Source organism: Rana temporaria, chromosome 11, assembly GCF_905171775.1.
Source record: "Rana temporaria chromosome 11, aRanTem1.1, whole genome shotgun sequence".
NCBI lineage: Eukaryota > Metazoa > Chordata > Amphibia > Anura > Ranidae > Rana > Rana temporaria.
In genome coordinates, this window is record NC_053499.1 from 7,233,268 (window position 1) to 7,250,449 (window position 17,182).

At 49.6% G+C, this 17,182-nt stretch overlaps 1 protein-coding gene across 9 annotated transcripts in view; it reads right to left on the bottom strand.

Annotated features, from left to right (window-relative positions):
* The window catches only part of LOC120916987 (F-actin-monooxygenase MICAL2-like), a 300,525-nt gene that overhangs the window by 267,565 nt on the left and 15,778 nt on the right, over nucleotides 1-17,182 (bottom strand). For 8 of the 9 annotated variants that reach the window (XM_040327950.1, XM_040327949.1, XM_040327948.1 and 5 more), the window contains exon 1: nucleotides 12,778-12,903. The exons of the other annotated variant lie outside the window; for it this stretch is intronic. The gene's annotated coding sequence lies outside the window, so the exon portion shown is untranslated. Of the gene's footprint in view, nucleotides 1-12,777; nucleotides 12,904-17,182 lie in introns of those variants that run through there. 9 annotated transcript variants of the gene reach the window in all.

The following is a 17,182-nucleotide window of genomic DNA, read 5'->3' on the forward strand; positions in this document are numbered from 1 at the left end:
CCCCTTACAGAATATAACAAAAATAAAACGGGAGGGGGGCCACCCGGGCCTGTAAAGGGTCCTGGGGACCATCAGGCCCCTTACAGGTGTAATGCAAAAAAAAAATGGGAGGGGGGCCAGTTGGGCCTGGAATGGGCCCTTGGGACCATCGGGCCCCCTTACAGGTGTAATGCAAAAAATAAATAAATAAATAATAAAAAATAAAAAAACGGGAGAGGGGCCAGCCGGGCCTGTAAGGGGCCCTGGGAACCTTTGGGCCCCCTTACAGGTGTAATGCAAAAAATAAATAAATACAAACATTTTTAAAAAACAAAAAATGGGAGGGGGCAGCCAGGCCTGTAAGGGGTCCTGGGGACCATCGGGCCCCTTACAGGTGTAATGCAAAAAAAAAAATGGGAGGGGGGCCAGCCGGGCCCCTTACAGGTATAATGCCTGTACCCCCCTGATGGCGGCCCTGCTTCTGTTAGAACGAATAAGGCCAACAGCCGGTAAGGAATATCTGAGACATGAAAGAACGATCCCTTTGGGGATTGCCGCTCTGCCGTCACCTTCGCTCATTCGATTCCAATGTCTGACTTTAAAACACAAATAACAGACCCTGTGGTGAGAAGAGACGAGGACAGACAGAAGCCCAAATTATAGGATGCCGATGGGAGCGTGCCAGCGTGCCTCGCCCTGCCGGATCAGAGGACCCCGGGGTACAAAACAAGGCAATCGTGTCTCACAGCAGGAAACGATCGTCCACCATCTCAGATGTCCCGGGATCCCGGTAGGCCAGTCCGGCCCTGACCATGCACACCTTGCTTTAGAATCCCACCAATGTCTACAGATAAGGAAGTCGCCGGCCTCTGATCTCGGTGAAGGTCGGAATGTTTGTTTACAAGAAAAGAGTTACAAAGTTTACTGTTAACATATTTCCTCCAAATCATTGTGGTGAATCAGCCGGTCTTCCCACATTCCTGAAGATTGGAGATCCTTAGCGATGGCAGGTGTACCGAGGATCCGACCTCTTGTGGGATCCCCTATGACAACATTTTAACATATTTGTGAAACAATCACTTCGTAATTTTGCATCTGCTCCACGGTTCCAGCGACGCGCTGGCCGGGGCTTCGCTCCTCGCCCCCCCCCCCCCCCCCTCACCGGCCTCTTCATTCCTAGCGCGGGCACCCGGCAGTGACAGCTTTCGGTGAGCGGCGCCGTCCGATTGGACAGGCGCTCGCCTACAGGGAGGGGCTGCAGTAAGGCGATTAAGCTATTCGCCTTAGCAGCCCCTCGGCGGAAGGAGGAAGTGGGACAGGAAGTCCCACTCCTCCTGAAGCCCCCACTCCCCCCCCCCCAAAAAAAATGACATGCCAAATGTGGCATGTAAGGGGGCGAGGAGTGGATTAAGCGGAAGTTCAATTTTTAGGTGGAATTCCGCTTTAAGGACAGTAGACCAGCCCTTTGTTTAGAAAGTCTGGAGCCCCCTGGACTATTTGTTCCACAACAAGACATTGCAAGGATCCTGAGAACGATTTCTTCCAATAATATCTTATTACAAAATCGTTCTCGCAAGAGAACACCTTATGGGCGTGGCCAACCTCCAGACTCCCAAATACCTCATTGCAGGACAAGGGGACAACCTGCCACTGTGTTCCACAACAAGACCTTCCAAGGTTGCCATCCGGGCCCCTTGGGACCTCCGGGCACCCTACAGGTGTATTGCCGGTAACCCCCCTGATGGCGGCCATGCCCACAACAATGACAGGGCCCAGGGTAACTTCCCCGTTTGCCCTGCCTTAAAGACGGCCCTGAATCCCATAAATGACAGGGGTGGGCCAGGCATAGTCAAGTTGGCCTGGATGTCCTCCAGCCAGTACATGAGGATGGCTCTATCTAACTTGCTGCAGCTTCTAATTCACATTGTGAGGAGCTCACAGTGTGCGGTGAAATCAGAGGAGAGGAGAGGTGCCGCTACAACTGTGCAACACTGAAGGGGAGGCCGGAGTTCAGCTTTAAGAGTCGCAATGTACATAAAAAAAAGTAATACATTTTTAATTGGAATGAATCTCCTCCGCTGGCTTCCTGTGCACATGGCCTATAAAGAGAACGTTCTGTACACTCATCCGGTAATATTGCAGTCACCACCACAAGCCTGCACACGTCACCACGCCACCACAGCCCGCACACGTCACCACGCCATCACAGCCCGCACACGTCACCACGCCATCACAGCCCGCACACGTCACCACGCCATCACAGCCCGCACACGTCACCACGCCACCACAGCCCGCACACGTCACCACAGCCCGCACACGTCACCACGCCATCACAGCCCGCACACGTCACCACGCCACCACAGCCCGCACACGTCACCACGCCATCACAGCCCGCACACGTCACCACGCCATCACAGCCCGCACACGTCACCACGCCATCACAGCCCGCACACGTCACCACGCCATCACAGCCCGCACACGTCACCACAAGCCCGCACACGTCACCACGCCATCACAAGCCCGCACACGTCACCACGCCATCACAAGCCCGCACACGTCACCACGCCATCACAAGCCCGCACACGTCACCACTCCACCACAAGCCCGCACACGTCACCACGCCATCACAAGCCCGCACACGTCACCACTCCACCACAAGCCCGCACACGTCACCACGCCACCACAAGCCCGCACACGTCACCACGCCACCACAAGCCCGCACACGTCACCACGCCACCACAAGCCCGCACACGTCACCACGCCACCACAAGCCCGCACACGTCACCGCGCCATCACAGCCCGCACACGTCACCACGCCATCACAGCCCGCACACGTCACCACAGCCCGCACATGTCACCACGCCATCACAGCCCGCACACGTCACCACGCCACCACAGCCCGCACACGTCACCACAAGCCCGCACATGTCACCACGCCACCACAAGCCCGCACACGTCACCACGCCACCACAAGCCCGCACACGTCACCACAGCCCGCACACGTCACCACGCCATCACAAGCCCGCACACGTCACCACAAGCCCGCACATGTCACCACGCCACCACAAGCCCGCACACGTCACCACGCCACCACAAGCCCGCACACGTCACCACAAGCCCGCACATGTCACCACGCCACCACAAGCCCGCACATGTCACCACAAGCCCGCACACGTCACCACGCCATCACAGCCCGCACACGTCACCACGCCATCACAGCCCGGCTTTACCAGGCCAGAGATGAGTCTGTGGGAGGTGAATGGCAAATCTATAAAAGGAACAAACTCATCACCCAAAGCCCACAGCGGCCTGATTGGTCCCTATGAACAATGTTTCATCTATAAATGTGTTCCTTCGGTCTTCACGTCACCAGAAGAGTTCATTAGGAAAACTTTGAAAGGGGCGTGTGTCACGAGCGCGCTCGGCCCGCTAATGTGAGGCTGAAATAAAAATATAATTTGTACTTTGATTGTTGGCAATTTCGCCGCTTTATGGAGGAAGAGTCACATGTAATGAGCGGGTGTCTGCAGACGCTGTGAGTCAAGCAATATATCCTGAGTGTAGACAACACACAACCAATCAAACGGATTGAGTTATTAAAGCCCCGCCCAGCTCGGTACATGGAGCCATAAAGGATCGGATGAAGCGGAGGACGGGGGAGACCTAAAATGACATCAGGGTACCTCATTACATCGGGGTCCCCCTTACATCAAGGTCCCCATGAGGACCCCCCCTTACATCAAGGTCCCCATCAGAGTCCCTCCTAACATCAGGGTCTCCATCAGAGCTCCCTTGCATCAAGGTCCCCATCAGAGTCCCTCCTAACATCAGGGTACCTCATTACATCGGGTCCCCCTTACATCAAGGTCCTCATCACAGACCCCTCCTAACATCAGGGTCTCCATCAGAGCCCCCTTGCATCAAGGTCCCCATCAGAGTCCCACATAACATCAGGGTCCCCCCTTACCTTACATAAAGGTCCCAATTTGAGCCCCCCCCCCCCACGTCAGGGTCCCCCCCTTCTGTGCACTGTCTAAATCTGAGTATATGCCCCTGACCCTTGTGGGGGGGCCAGATAAAATCTCATGATGGGCCGGATGTGGCCCCCGTTTGGGGACCTCATTGCTCGCACCATCCTATGATGTGAAGCTCTGTACACCCCGCACCTCGCTGATATAAATATTAAAATGCCTCGATAGGTGGGTGTCAGTCTGGGAGGAGTTGGTGTCCCTAGGCAGGCTTCATTTGCATGCACCCACCCTGGGTAATGCCCACATGTGATGCTGAGCCTCTTCTCCAGAGCCCTCAGTCCTGATGCAAGCAGTGGGCGTGCTTGTGGGAGGAGTTATGCAAAATATTAAAATGCCTTGATAGGTGGGCGTCAGTCTAGGCAGGCGTCATTTGCATGCACCCACCCTGGGTAACGCCCACATGTGATGCTGAGCCTCCATGACTGTCAGAACTGAAATCCAATGAATAAAAGGGGTTGGGCCTGTGCACAGGCGTACGCCACGGGTTGTGCCAGGTGTGCCTGGGCACACCCTAATCACATTGTGCTGCACAGATTCCTCCTTCTGCCTGGGGAAGTCCCTTTCTCTGTCTTAAAAGTGAGACATCAGGGGTCTGTTTTGACCCCTGATATTAAACCCAAGCCCCCCAGATGAGGCTCCTAAAAAAAAAAAAAATGGAAAATAAATAATAAAAAATTAAATTGTAAAAAATAAAGTAATAAAAATAAACTAATGACACCGCCCACTGCACTCCTGCCATGTATAAATATACACATACACACACACACATATATGTTTGAGCTTTGGGGTGCACACCCTACTGCAATAGGCTGCTCACACCTATGGGTCTGTGATAGGCTGGTCGGGGGGGGGGGGGAGGGCTAGATGATGCTGGATGTCCTCCAGCACAGGCTCTATCTGACTTACTGCACATTGAGAGAAGCTCACAGTGTGCGGTGAAATCCGAGGAAGCCGTTTCAGTCCAGGAAAGGAGCCGGTACAGTTGGGAGGAGAAGGACGGGAGGGGGTGGGGAGGGGGCAGGGTGACCCTTGTACCCAGAAGTCAGTGCGGGTGAAGAAATCAGTTGGTATTGATATATTTCTGCGGCGGAGCATTTCCAGGAATCGGAGGCGGCGGCGGCGTGCACATAGGGGTATGATGGGTGCGAATTCCTGAGATATCTTCATATAGAGAGAAATATGTGAGATTCACAGCGACACGGGAAGACACCCTCCCCTATGAAGAGTCCCTTCACATGTCGGTGACAACGTCTTCTACAGAATTCATTCCATACAATCTCACATGCTTCACCATGTAAGGACCCATTGAGGCTTCCATCCTGCAGTCACCTGCGCTCTACATGTATTGTGGTGTCATTCATTGTTAAGGCTCCAATCACCTCTGTGCTCCCGCTTGTGGGGGGTTCTGCATGTTTTTCACACAGTGAGGGGGCGGGGCGCTTGTAACCGATATGAGAATTCTGAGGTGTGACGGGTTACAGTTTACCGGATATTATTGAGTCCTTTAGAAGTTTTGGAGTCCTTGGGTTCCGTATATGGCCCCCCAGCAGTCACCTGGGGTTCTCTTATATGACCCCTGCAGTCACCTGGGATCTCTTATATGACCCCTGCAGTCACCTGGGATCTCTTATATGACCCCTGCAGTCACCTGGGATCTCTTATATGGCCCCTGCAGTCACCTGGGATCTCTTATATGGCCCCTGCAGTCACATGGGATCTCTTATATGACCCCTGCAGTCATCTGGGATCTCTTATATGACCCCTGCAGTCACATGGGATCTCTTATATGACCACTGCAGTCACATGGGATCTCTTATATGACAACTGCAGTCATCTGGGATCCCATATATGACCCCTGCAGTCACCTGGGATCCCATATATGACCCCTGAAGTCACCTGGGATCCCATATATGACCCATGCAGTCACCTGGGATCTCTTGTATGAACCCTGCAGTCATGCAGTCACCTCGAATCCCATATATGACCCCTTCAGTCACCTGGAACCCATTAAATTACTTCTTTGGTCAGTAGGGATCCCTTATATGACCCCTTCAGTCACCTGGGATCCCTTAAATTTCCCCTTCAGTCACCTGGGATCCCTTAAATTACCCCTTCAGTCAGTGGGGATCCCTTACATGACCCCTGCAGTCACCTGGGATCTCTTATATGGCCCTTGCATTCACCTGAGATCTCTTGTATGAACCCTGCAGTCACCTGAGATCCCATACATGACCCCTGCAGCCACCTGGGATCTCTTATATGACCCCTGCAGTCACCTGGGATCTCTTATATGGCCCTTGCATTCACCTGGGATCTCTTGTATGACCCCTGCAGTCACCTGGGATCTCTTGTATGAACCCTGCAGTCACCTGAGATCCCATACATGACCCCTGCAGTCACCTGGGATCCTTTATATGACCCCTGCAGTCACCTGGGGTCTCTTATATGACCCCTGCAGTCACCTGGGGTCTCTTATATGACCCCTGCAGTCACCTGGGGTCTCTTATATGACCCCTGCAGTCACCTGGGGTCTCTTATATGACCCCTGCAGTCACCTGGGATCTTTTATATGACCCCTGCAGTCACATGGGATCTCTTATGTGACCCCTGCAGTCACACACGTTAATGAGAAGATGCTCTGAAGCATCACTATAAGAAGTCAGCAGTTTTGGTATAATAAGCTCCAATGAATCAGTCTGAGCCTCCCTGCTCTGTTCCTGCATGAGCTGCGCTGTCACTGATGGAGTAGCAGATACAAAGTGTGTGAGGGGATCAGGAGGAGAAGTTCACATATCACATGGGAAGGAAAGAGGGGGCTGATTAGTGGGATTTCGTGATTTCGGAGCCCCTCCCTGTAAAATAACATCCTGCCTTTCTATAAATGATGATTGATTTCCCATCCTGAGAGGAGGAGGCGTCTCCGAACCTGGAAATATTACCCCCCTTCCCCATCCTCCCCACCCCTCCGAACCTGGAAATATTACCCCCCCCTCCCCATCCGAACCTGGAAATATTACCCCCCCCACCGCCCCTCACATCCCACCACGAGAATGAGAGGCGGAGGAGAGATTAGTCACTGTGATGTCACAGGAGACGGGAATAAGCAATGAGAAGATGGGGTGTTGTGTACGAGGACCCCCTGTGTCTGGGGGGAGGGGGGGGTACGAGGAGACAGGAGGAGGCTCCATGTGTGTTCAATACACAAAGACCAATAATCAATTATTTATTGGGAAGTGAATGACGCCGGGGAACCAGAAACCAGCCAGAGAACCTGAACTGTGCGAGGAGATCACCTGTCACCGGCCAAAGTGTGCAAAGAGAATCAACTACTACAGGTAGAATAGAATGATCTACTACAGGTAGAATAGAATGACCTGCTACAAGTAGGATACAATGGTCCTTGTATTAATACAACAGTTCTAATATAGGCACAACATCCTGGCCCTGTTAGCAATGCCTCTACTACATGTATGATGCAACCGTCAACAACATAAAGTCACTACTACAGGCGCAATTCCACAGTCAGCAATGCATTGCCTTTACTACAAACATAGAGCCATAGTTATCAGAATGTCTGTATTACAGATGAGCTGCCACATTTAACAATACAATACAATGCCTCTACTACAGATACAATACAATACAATACCTCTACTACAGATACAATGGGCCAGATCCACAAAGAAATTACGCCGGCGTATCTATTGATACGCCGTGTAATTTCAAAGTTCCCGCGTCGTATCTTTGTTTTGTATCTATAAAACAAGATACGACTGAATGAGGGATCGATCCGACAGGCGTACATCTTAGTACGCCGTCGGATCATAGGTGCATATTTATGCTGGCCGCTAGGTGGCGTTTCCGTCGAATTCCGCGTCGAGTATGCAAATTAGCTAGATACGGCGATCCACGAACGTACGTCCGGCCGGCGTATTTTTTTACGTCGTTTGCGTTCGGCTTTTTCCGGCGTATAGTTACCCCTGCTATATGAGGCGTATCCTATGTTAAGTATGGCCGTCGTTTGCGTAAGTCGTTCGAATAGGGCTTTGCGTAGAATGGCGTCACCGTCGTAAACATTGGCTTGTTCCGGTTTAATTTCGAGCATGCGCACTGGGATACCCCCACGGACGGCGCATGCGCAGTTGAAAAAAAACGTCTTTTACGTTGGGTCACGACGTATTAACATAAAACACGCCCCTATCACATACATTTGAATTGCGCGCCCTTACGCCGCCTAAGTTACACCACGCCGCCTAACTTTGGGCGGAAATTCTTTTAGGATACCAAAAAAAAAATGTAAGTTACGGCGGAGTAGCATATCATAGATACGCTACGCCGGACGGAAGAATGCGCCGGTCTACCTGGATCTGGCCCCTAACCTCTACTACAGATACAATGCCCCATCATAATACCTCTACTATAGGTGTAATGTCACATTTACCAACCTAATTCTTCCACTACAACTATAAGGCCACTTTTAACAATATAACACATCTACTACAGATATAATCCCATAGTCTATACATTGCTTCTATTATAGATATATTATTATTATTATTATTATTATTATTATTATTATTATTATACAGGATTTATAAAGCGCCAACAGTTTGCGCCACACTTTACAAAACAAAGGCAGACATTACAGTTACATTACAATTTGGTACAAGAGGAATCAGAGGGCCCCGCTTGCTAGAGCTTACACTCTAAAAATATAATGTTGTAGTCAATATCAGAGTGTCTGTAATACAGGTAGAATAAAATGATCTGCTACAGGTAGAATAGAATGATGTAATACAGTCAGGGGCACTGCCATGTCTACCAATGGAATTCATCTCCTACAGGTGGAAAGTTATTACCATCAGAATGTGTCTATTGCAGGCGTATCGCTACTACAAGCACCATAATGCCTGTTGTATGTTTACTATCATTATTATAACATTGTGTGACCTTCCACAATATACAGTGCAATCCGTGTCACACCACAGCCAATGTGACAACAAAATGTCCCTACAGCCAATCTATACCTATAAATACCTATATACGGGGTACCCCCCCCCCCCCCCTGTATATACAATGATCAGTACAATGCGTGTTCCAATCAGGGCAGTCATCACAAATTTCGGGGGGCCCCTTACACAGCTTTAGGCAGGGCCCCCCTGGAGCAAAAAACCGGGGGGGGGGGGGGTGCTGCAGGGGGGGGGGGCTAGGGACCATCGGGCCCCTTACAGGTGTAATGCCTGTACCCCCCTGATGGCGGCTCTGGTTCGAATCACTCTACAACGTCACTTCAACACCACAAAGTTGTGATACCCAGATGATGGATGTTGTGCCAGAAGCCTAAGAAATCCTATTTTTAGTACAACGCTACTATGATGACACTGTGACAGTGTTACTAATACCACAACAACAATGTAACAATAATATAATAACAAGAGAATACAAAGAGTTCTATTAGCAGTGACAGGAAGATATTTACTATTCATCACATGGACCTCAGAGGAGGTTCTGGTAGGAGATCCATATTACAGGTATATATATTATTATATATTATTGTTATTATTATATATTATTATTTCTTCTTATTATTATTATATCATCATAGGATATACAGTAAAACCTTGGATTGCGAGCATAATTCGTTCCAGAAACATGCTTGTAATCCAAAGCACTTGTATATCAAAGCTTCTTTTTTTACAGGGTATAAAAGAGAAGAGAGGAGACTCTAAGTGTAGCAATAAGTGGCTAAATGTTGTCCCTTCATTAACCACTTAAGGACCGCCTCCTGCAGATATACGTCAGCAGAATTAGCACGGCTGGGCACAAGCATGTACTTGTACGTCCTCTTTAAGTGCCCATTCGTGGGTCGCGGGCACGTACCCGCGACCTGGTCTGAAGCTCCGTGACCGCGGGACCCGCGGACCCGATCGCCGCCGGAGTCCCGCGATCGGTCCCCGTAGCTGAAGAACGAGGAGAGCCGTGTGTAAACACAGCTTCCCCGTTCTTCACTGTGGCGCCGTCATTGATCGTGTGATCCCTTATATAGGGAAACACGATCAATGACGTCACATGTCCAGCCCCGCCCCCCCTACAGTTAGAAACACAGATGAGGTCACACATAACCCCTTCAGCACCCCCCTAGTGGTTAACTCCCAAACTGCAATTGTCATTTTCACAGTAAACAATGCATATTTATAGCACTTTTTTGCTGTGAAAATGACAATGGTCCCAAAAATGTGTCAAAATTGTCCGAAGTGTCCGCCATAATGTCGCAGTCATGAAAAAAAAAAAAAAAAACGCTGATCGCCGCCATTAGTAGTAAAAAAAAAAAAATATTAATAAAAATACAATAAAACTATCCCCTATTTTGTAAACGCTATAAATTTTTCGCAAACCAACCGATAAACGCTTATTGCGATTTTTTTTTAACAAAAATATGTAGAAGAATACGTATCGGCCTAAACTGAGGGAATTTTTTTTTAATATATATTTTTGGGGGATATTTATTACAGCAAAAAGGAAAAAATATTGTTTTTTTTTTTTAAATTGTCGCTTTATTTTTGTTTATAGCGCAAAAAATAAAAACCGCAGGAGGTGATCAAATACCACCAAAAGAAATCTCTATTTGTGGGGAAAAAAAGACGCCAATTTTGTTTGGGAGCCATGTTGCACGACCGCGCAATTGTCAGTTAAAGCGACGCAGTGCCGAATCCCAAAAAGTGGCCGGGTCCTTTACCTGCATTTTGGTCCGGGGGTTAAGTGGTTAAATGTAACCATATTGCTACACTTAGAGGCTCCTCTCTTCTCTTTCATACTCAGTTGTGACATGACGCTACTCTTATATCAAGACATCGCTTGTATATCAAGGCAAAATTTATTAAAACATTTTGCTTGTCTTGCAAAACGCTCTCAAACCAAGGTTTTGCTGTACACTATATTGTCAAAAGTATTGGGACGCCTCCCTTTACACACATGAACTTTAATGACACCCCAGTCTTAGTCCGTAGGGTTCAATATTGAGTTGGCCCCGCCCTCTGCATCTATAACAGCTTCACTTCTTCGGCCGGGTTCACACTATTGGGAATTGGATGCAGGATCGCCGCATCTGATTCGCAATAGCAGGAGAATGTGAATGTCTCTCTATGGAGCTGGTCCACATATCTCCGATATGGCTCAGGAGTCCGGCGGCAATTTTGACCCATTTTAGGTCCGAATTCAGGTCCAAAATTCGGACCTGAAAATTCGGACCGGACCCAGCAGGGGGTCCGGTGCGTGAACTGGGACGCACCGGACCCCCTGCTGGAAGCCGCATCGGCACCCGGTGTAAACGGAGCCCTCTGGGAAGACTGCCCACAAGGTTTAGCAGTCTGTCTAAGGCCTGGCTCGCAGTCTCTGCTCTAATTCATCCGGAAGGTGTTCTATCGGGTTGAAGTCAGGACTCTGTGCAGGCCAGTCAAGTTCCTCCACCCCAAACTCGCTCATCCAAGTCTTTATGGGCCTTGCTTTCCCCTGCATCCAATTCACATGACAGGCAAGTGACTGGCTCCCAATGGATCACACATGTCCGGGGTCGGCCGGGGTCCGGTGTGAAGAAGGGTCCGGAGCCGCGTTTCGGGTCAGGTGTGAATTTAGGCTAAAATTGGGAACAACTCCCCCTGTTATGCGTTAGCATTGTTTTCTACTATCTCAATGTACTACAGGACACCTCCCCCTGTTATACATTAGCATGCTTTCCTGCTATCTCAATGTACTACAGAACAACTCCCCCTGTTATACATTAGCATGCTTTCCTGCTATCTCTGAGGGCTGCAATACACCTTCCCTTGGTATGGAAAAGAAAGGGGGGTGTTATGTAGTCCTATATGACGGGACAAAGGGTGGGCAGGAGAGAAACTAACTTGGGCACAGTAAAGCAAGGAGGCAAAGAATAGATACAGGCGGGGTTGTACACCTATTCTACAGCATGTATTATCATTGGGGGGGGGGGGGGTTCTGGATCCTTGCCCCGGGAGCTAGGGGACCCTTGTACCCTGAGTGCCCCAATGATTGATCGCCCCCCAGGTGTCCCCCAACATTTTATGACCATATCCAGGGGCACTAATCCTGCCCCTCTGCACCCCCAGGACCAAAAGTACAATGAATTGCTGATCAGATAAAGACTCCAAAGAGCTAGATCCAACCTTCCAGGACCCACCAGAACAGCAGGGACCCCCCCCCCCCCCCAGGACAGGAAATCTCTGGCAGGGGGTAGTTATGTAAGACTCGCCCTATAGAATTACCAGCCTGGGCACAGCAAGTAATTAGAACTACTTCTTGATGGGGGATCTAGTGACCCTGTAAGGGGGATCAGAGGCAGGGGCCCCCCCGAGAGGCAGGGACACCACAATCAGAGGCAGGACCCCCAATCATAGGCAGGAACACCACAATCAGAGGCAGGACCCCCAATCATAGGCAGGAACACCACAATCAGAGGCAGGGACACCCACAAATCAGAGGCAGGACCCCTCAATCATAGGCAGGGACACCACAATCAGAGGCAGGGACCCCTCAATCATAGGCAGGGACACCCCAATCAGAGGCAGGGTCCCCCCCAATCAGAGGCAGGGACCCCCCAATAAGAGGCAGGGAACCCTCCAATCAGAAGCAGGGACCCCCCAATAAGAGGCAGGAACACCCCTGGGTGCAGGTGGCATGCCCCCCTCCTGGTCACAGCTGGGTGTCACCTCCTCACACATGACAGAGAATAGAGGGTCAGGCCGCTTCTTACCATGAGAAGACCCCATGGAGGGGGTGCGGGGCGGTCAGCATGCATCCATAGTGTCTCACCAAGGTCTCAGCTCTCTATAGATCCCAGCGCAGCGCACACTGACAGCTCACCTCTCATGGCTCTGCTGTGTGTGTGCAGGGAGTGGGGCTGGGGGGCGTGTCCGGCAGCGCTCGGCCAATCCACTCCCGGGACTCTACGGCCCCGCCTCTCCCTGCTGTCACTCAGGGAAGGGAGAGGTGACAAGGGCTGAGCACGTGTGTGTAGTATATATAATATATACCGTGTTGTGTACTCCCTGCACTCATCACAGCCATGAGCTGTCACTTTTATGGGATGGAAGAGCTTTATTGCTAGGATTGCGCTGACATAGGCAGGAGACATGTATGCTGCATCAGATCCCAGGAAATGGGGGATCCCGACAGGCATCTGTAATAAGACCCCCCATGTCACCGACTGTGTGCATCCCGACAATTCATCTCCCTTTTCACACCCCAGCGTTGTATGTGTGAGGAGCATTTATTTTATTTTTTGGGTGTTTTTTGAGCTTTGGCGTTTTTTTTTTGTTTTTTTTTGTTTTTTATTAGCCAATAGAGAAAAATATTATCTGTTTAGTTTCATCATTCGTTGCCTTTTCTTCCGCTTTTATTTATTATTCATTATTACTTTTTCTAACGGGTTAAGGGTCAGGGTTAGGGGTTAAAGGTTAAGGTTTATTTTTTTTAAATGTATTTACTTAATTTTATGTATTTATTTTGTTAGGTTAGGGGCTAGGATTAGAGGTTAATATTAGGGTTATGGGTTGGGATTAGAGGTTAATATTAGGGTTAGGGGTAGGGTTGCCACCTCATCCCTTTAAAAAGGAACACATATGAATTACACAGGTTCTGAGGTTAATTTAATGCAGGTAAGGCACCAAGTGAGTCTAATTACCACCTTAATTAGCCACAGAACCTGTGTAATTAATATGTGTTCCTTTTTAAAGGGATGAGGTGGCAACCCTAGTTAGGGGTACGAATTTGGGTTAGGGGTCAATATTAAGTGTTAAGATTAGGGGTTGGGATTAGAATTAGGGGTTAATATTAGGGTTAGTGGTCAATATTTGGGTTAGGGTTGGGGTTAGAGTTAAGGGGTCAATGTTAGGGATTAGGTTAGGGGGGTCAATGTTAGGGTTAGGATTTGGAGTTAATATTAGTGTTGGGGTTGGGATTAGGATTAGGAGTCAATAAAAGGATTAGGGGTTAATATTAGGATTAGGGGTTGGGATTAGGGGTCAATACTATTGTTTGGGGTTAGGATTAGGGGTCAATATTAGGGTTAGGGGGTTAGGATTAGGGGTTAATATTAGAGATAGAGGTTAGGTTTAGAATTAGGGTCAATATTAGGGTTAGGGGTTAATATTAGGGTTAGGGGCTGGGATTTGGATTAGGAGTCATTATTAGGGTTAGGAGTTAAGATTAGGGTTAGAAATTGGGGTTAATATTAGTATTGGGATTACAGTTAGGATTAGGTGTCAATATTAGGGTTAGGGGTTGGGGGTTAGGATTAGGGGTCAATATTAGGGTTAGGGGTTGGGATTACGGTTAGGATTAGGGGGTTAATATTAGGGATTAGGATTGGGGGTTAATATTAGGGTTGGGGGTTGGGATTAGGGTTAGGATTAGGGGTTGGATTAGGATTAGGGGTTAATATTAGGGGTTGGGGATTGGGATTAGGGTTAGGGGTTAATATTAGGGGTTAGGATTAGGGGTTAATATTAGGGGTTGGGATTAGGGTTTGGATTAGGGGTTAATATTAGGGGTTAGGATTAGGGATTAGGGGTTAATATTATGGGTTTGGATTAGGAGTTGGAGGTTGGGATTAGGGGTTGGGATTAGGGGTTAATATTAGGTGTTTGGATTAGGGTTGGGGGTTAGGATTAGGGGTTAGGATTAGGGGTTGGATTAGGATTAGGGGTTAATATTAGGGGTTGGGATTAGGGTTAGGGTTGGGGGTTAATATTAGGGGTTGGGATTAGGGGTTAATATTAGGGGTTGGGATTAGGGTTGGGGGGGTTAATATTAGGGGTTGGGATTAGGGTTGGGGGTTAATATTAGGGGTTGGGATTAGGGTTGGGGGTTAATATTAGGGGTTAGGGGGTGGGATTAGAGTTGGGGGTTAGGATTAGGGGTAGGATTAGGGTTAGAATTAGGGGTTGGGGGTTGGGATTAAGGTTAGGAATAGGGGTTGGGATTAGGGGTTAATATTAGGGGTTAGGGGGTTGGGATTAGGGTTGGGGGGGTAATATTAGGGGGTGGGATTAGAGTTGGGGGTTGGGATTAGGGTTAGGATTAGGGGTTGGATTAGGATTAGGGGTTGGGTGTTGGGATTAGGGGTTGGGATTAGGGTTACGATTGGGGGTTAGAATTAGTGGTTGGGGGTTGGGATTAGGGTTAGGGGTTACTCCATCCAAAATGAAAAGAAAAGGTTTTGCCTTTAGTTCTACTTGAAATGAAAGAAGATCTCCTCCCTCCCACCTATCACGTCCCGTGTCGCCTTGTTTGCAGGCAAATCTCTCGCCGCTCCGCTTCTGCGGCGCCATCTTGAATGGACAGCTTGGCGCAGCCGTGACGTGGACCATGGGACCTGGCAGAGAAATCCATCAGAAGGGATTCATGCTGACAGCAGAGGAAGGAAGCAGCAGACAGAAATGACACTTGGTGCTCTGGACTGGGACAAGTCCACACTATAGAGGGATGTGCTTTGTTCCTATTACAAGCACATTAAGTGGGGGGAGGGGGGGTACTAGAACCCCGTCGGCTTTTTATTTCACACTTCCATGATGGAGGGAAGAAATGTGAGTCCGCGGGGCGATCCGACGCACAGACTGTCAATGTAAAGTGCGATCGTTTATTTTCCGTGTGATCGTAATTACAGGTGTGATCATCCCGCCAATTACTTCCAGGTGTTTTGTTTATTTTCATTTATTTTGTTGGAACGTGTCAGAGCGCGTCCAATCAGAGCGTCCAAATCAGAGCGTCCAAATCAGAGCGTCCAATCAAAGCGTCCAATCAGAGCGTCCAATCAGAGCGTCCAATCAGAGCGCCCAATCAGAGCGTCCATTCAGAGCGCCCAATCAGAGCGCCCAATCAGAGCGCCCAATCAGAGCACCCAATCAGAGCGTCCAATCAGAGCGCCCAATCAGAGCGTCCAATCAGAGCGTCCAATCAGAGCGCAGATGAAAGACAATCAGAGAGGAAATCTCTTTAGGTTGTGGAGGATGAGATCAGATTTGGGATTAGAGAGAAGAGTAATTGTGTCATCATCACCGACAAAGAGAATAAAGAGAACCTGCCTGATCGACAATCAGATCCTGGCGGGTGGGAGGGGCCAACAGTGATCACAGCATTGGGTCTCTGTGCTTCTCTATGCAATGCCATCAGATCCTGGCTGGTGGGAGGGGCCAACAATGATCACGTTGTTGGGTCTCTGTGCTTCTTAATGCAATTCCATTAGATCATGGCTGGTGGGAGGGGCCAGATCTTGGCTGGTGGGAGGGGACAACAGCAATCACATGCTTGTGTCTCCGTAGTTCTTTATGCAATGCCATTAGATCCTGGCTGGTGGGAGGGGCCAACAGCGATCACGACATTGGGTCTCTGATGTTCTACATGCAAAGCCATCAGATCCTGACCAGTGGGAGGGGCCAACAGCGATCACGTCATTGGGTCTCTGTGCTTCTCTATGCAATGCCATGCAGGCAGATCATGTCAGCGTTGTCAGCTTCTCTCTGGGCTGTGGGCTGCTGGTTGGCTCAGGTTCCTGTCTCCTCCCTCCTCCTCCAGCTGGCCAATCCGATCTCCTTTCGGCCAATCCGGTGACGGTTCTCATGACCCGCTTTGTGATTGGCCAGGAGGCGTTTCAGTGTTACAATTGGGAATATTCTTTCGCTATTGTAACACAACTGGGTGGGCTCGGGGGCGCGGAGTCCTGCGCCCCGAGCCCACCCTTTTTTGAAGCCAATTAGAGCCCCTGGCTGTAATCACGTGCTTCAAAACTCCGCCCCTCCCATTGGAATCCATGTATCCGGCGTCCCTACATGTAGATCAGGGTGTCAGACGCATGGATTGGGGGGGGGGAGGCGGCGCCCGTACTTCCTGTTAAATGGGCCACCACCGGTCTCATCCCTTTAACTCATAGGTGTCAAACACAAGGCCCACGGGCCGAATCCGGCCCTCCAGACCATTTCATGTGGCCCTCGCACCTCTCCTGCAGCCCTCCTCTGGTCCTTCTCCAGACCCTTACTTTCTGCTTTCAAGCAATACATCCATCTTCTTCCCAGCAGCAGCATAAGGAAAGGGGGGTGCACTGTGATGTAAGGGAGAGTGGGGGACTCAACTTCTGATGGTGGGGGGGGCTCTTGACATCT